The following is a 4,154-nucleotide window of genomic DNA, read 5'->3' as shown; positions in this document are numbered from 1 at the left end:
GATGGGTGCGAGAGGACTCAGGAGAGTCGTGAATCGTGAGGGTGCATGTGCGTGAGAGAGAGGGGGGCACGTATCAATGCAAAGCTTGTGTCTGTAAATCATTAACCGACAAACATTCGCCACAAGCTTTTCCTGACGAACACCGTAAGAACCGTTAGATCGGCATCCGACAGTGTCATTTTTGCCATGTCATTTAATAGAACATCCACTCCTCCTACACACAAATCTTCCACGTGAGTGTTAGCAACTACCGTATGCTCCCTCCATTCCAAAATGTAGTGCATATAGCTTTATTGAAAATTCGAACCTTGCAAACTTTTACAGAGTTTTCGTGTACCAAATTGCACATGTGGAATACCTAGTATATATCATTTCATTCATCTCTGAGAGGTAACTATAAAGATGGGGGAGGAGTCTATAAGGAAATACCATCATACTTTGGTGTGGAGGAATATCATAGGAACTCTATATGATATGATTTTTAGAGAATTTTTTCCTTTAGAGCCAATTGGTTCATAGGAATAGATTCATATACTCCACATTTTAAAGGAAATAAACATGATATCATTTTTATAGCTTTAGAGCCACTTGGTTCATATGAATGGATTCCTATACTCCCATAATTTCAAAGGAAAATAAACATTAGCGTATATTCAATAGAAAAGTTCCTATGATATGAACCAAATTACATCTCTTTTCTAATCCCTCCTCATAGGAATTGAGATACATGTCATCTCTAGATTCAATAGAAAAGTTCCTATGATGTGAACCAAATGACATCTCTTTTCCAATCCCTACTCATAGGAATTGAGATACTCCATGTCATCTCTTTCCCTACAACTTCCATGTATACATCTTCTATTCCTAAATAGCTAGTACAACCCACTAGTAGCTTTTTTCCAAGACATGCAACTATGGCACAAGAACTATATAGTGTGCGAATAACTTTGAAAGATGGTCGTTGGATGAAGCTAATCCGACAGTGCAGAGATAGCAAATCCGAGCACTACTGGCTGTTGGATATCATCAACATTCCACCAGATCTGCCACATGTACAATTTAGAAGACTCCATGGTTGAACTTAAGCATAATGCACAAACCTCAAAACACAAGCACTTCTCCTTTGTTCTAGAATCTTCCGTATCATAATTGCCCAATTTTTTTCTAAATGAATTGCCATTATTTGTTTTTTTTACTTTATGCTTTACAATGCACAACCCCATGAATCTTAACATTTTTACAAAACTAATTGATTTTGAATGAGATGAACTATAAGAACTAAATGAACATCTACATCATGCATATATGACTCAAAGCTTTACATGCTATAGTGTGTATTTATTCATAATTTGGTTTCCAAATCTCATGCGTTCAATGCATGTGTACCTTACTAGTTTTGAGTAGAGTAGCAAATTTCACGTGGCCCCAGGTATATCAAAATGCAGGGCCCATGCATCATTGCCTTTCGGTCGAACCTACGTCCACAATTTTTTGTACTGTAAAATGCTGCCTCGTTCCCATAAAACCAAGCGGCCCACACATATTTAAGGCGTTGACTCAAACTCAATCCCTCTCCTGTTTACTACGACATGGCCCCGCATGCCGTAGTACTCCTACAAACCCTACCGCCGCACACATCATCGGTTTTCTTCAAGAGGACGAGGGAGAAGCCGATTTGTAGTGGAGGCGCTTTAAAATAATAATAATAATAAAAGGATCTATAGTGGAGACCCCTACCCTAGGGTGCCCTAGGTAGCTGCTGCATGCATAATTGGTTTTCTCTTTTCTTTATGCTCTTGCGCCCTAGAGTGAAATGATGGTTGCTTCGTCCATCCAACTTAATGCGGGAAAGGTGTGGCTTTGTGATTTGACCCCTCATCTCTCATTTTCTACTACTGCGACGCTACGACTGGGGTGCCTCCAATTCCAACCGCGGGTCTGAACTATAATTTGGTGCATCGCACATGGAACAAGACGGTGGATGAGCCACATGTCGGCCAAAGGGGTCCTGTTAAGTGTGTCGCCATTTCATGTGCGGACTGACCCTTCTTGAGTTGCTACGCCAACATGACAGGAGCATCCTACCACTTGGTTTTGCTCCTTGGTGAATCCCGACTATATTGATCTAAAAAGACACGTACTGTACTACCCTCTCCGTCTCGTTGTTTAGGCGTCTCGGTTTATAGGGCATGCACGTAGTTCTAGGTTATCCATTTGACTAACTAAATATGAGTTACTATGTCACAAAAGTATATCATTGGATTCTTAAGCGGATGTAGTTTCTAAACATATAATGTTCATCACATATATAGCCAGTTAAATTCTCAACCTAGAACGATGTGCATGCCATGTAAACCGATACGGAGGAAGTAGTAAAAATGAGGTGATTTTACTGATTGATCGGCAGGGGAGCATGGCATGTCATGCGGTCCCATGTGTCATGATGTACCAAGGCGATGCACGCGTCCCTCTTGAGGCAGAAGCAATACTACGTGGTTTGAGATGATGGTGAACCAAAGTGTGAAATAATGGTTGCTTCGTCCGTCAGGGAAGGTGCGACATTGTGATTTGACGTCTCATTGCTCATTACTACTACTCGGGCGGTACGACGTACTGGGGTGCGTCCCTCCTGCTGTTCTGCACTGTTATTTGGTGCTTGACACGTCGACTAGGTCGCTATATGTCCCACATGTCGGTGTGAGGAAGTACATAGTTCATGAAAGCGAGCATCGACGGAGGAGTACAAGACACGGCTTGGTTTTTGTTGCTTCGCATGATCCATTGATACAAACCCCGACTAAAAAAAGGCGAGGGCGGGTCTTTTCCTGCGCGGCAGGCAGGGGAGTTTGGCATAGTCTGTTCGAGGCAAGGAGGCAGGAAGGGAAACAAGCAAATAAAGGCTGAGCGACTTAGTTTTGGGAAAATCTGATTTTATGGAGTGCGTACCCACTAGTATTTATAGGGCTCATTTAAAAAAAATCATTTTTCTGTTTTACAAGTTTCAATTCTACTAGTAGTAGTAGTACCATCACACGTTGGATTTCGAGGTGCATTAAATCACCCGATGCAAGCAGTGTCAAGAGAAAAATCACCAATGCATGTATAAGTTCATGGAAATTTAGTGGTCATTCATGCATTCGTTCTAATTAATGCCTCGGTAAACATAACTTCTTGAGAAAAATGAGCGTACTAATTACTTGTGCAAACTACGAAATTAATTCCACCACTCACCGTCTACCTTGGTTGGAGAGATTTTGAAATTGAGCCATAAACTGGAAAGGAGGGAGTAGTAACTTTTGTCTCGGTTACTATTTGTGGCCTTGTATAGATGCAAAATGTATTTTTTATAGTGGCCTTGTATAAGTAAATGGAGGGAGTACTAAAGGACATATATATTCCAAACAATATGATAATCTCTCTAACCAAGGTAGGGACGAGGAGTAAACGAAGGGAGTAGTAAAATTTTCTCCTCGTCTTGCGAGCCACCGCGCACGTGGGCGAGGGAGCGGGCGTAAGGCGTACAGTACTACTAATAAGCAAGCTTCACCTCATCCTGAGAGCCACCGTGCCCGTGGGCGGAGGAGACAACGTACTAAGCAAGCTTCTCCTCGTTCTACGAGTTGAATGGACACATCAAAAGTAGTCCAGTGTATAGAGCCTTGACTCTAAGGTAGGCCCTACATGGTTTGCCTCTTTTTTAACATAACGCGTCAAGTCGCAATTTGTTTGTTCACCTGTGGTAGACGATCCTCCCTCCATCAAGTGGACAACCAGTACACATGTCAAATTACCACTTGGGCAACCTTTTCGTACAGAAATGAGCTCCACCGTGTACCCGCACGGGTGTGGTTGGGAAAGAGACGGGAGTACGTGCGCCATGCGTGTACCTCTTCTCTTCGTGCACGCCCCCACCTACGTGGGTGTGTGTGAGAGAGATACAAACCTAGACATAATGTGTCGTCCATCCCCATGCCTCCACCCAGTCCAACCACCAGTCACCACCACGCCCCACTCCTCCTCACCTTATCTCTCATCTTTCTCCCTCCATTTTTATATACAAGGCCACTATCAAAATTACAATTTACAGATATACAAGGCCACTAACAGTAATCGATGCAATATTAATGGTGTTTGCCTCGTAGTACTAGCAAAGG

This window comes from Triticum dicoccoides, chromosome 4B, assembly GCF_002162155.2.
Source record: "Triticum dicoccoides isolate Atlit2015 ecotype Zavitan chromosome 4B, WEW_v2.0, whole genome shotgun sequence".
NCBI lineage: Eukaryota > Viridiplantae > Streptophyta > Magnoliopsida > Poales > Poaceae > Triticum > Triticum dicoccoides.
Note: the sequence above shows the minus strand (reverse complement) of the source record.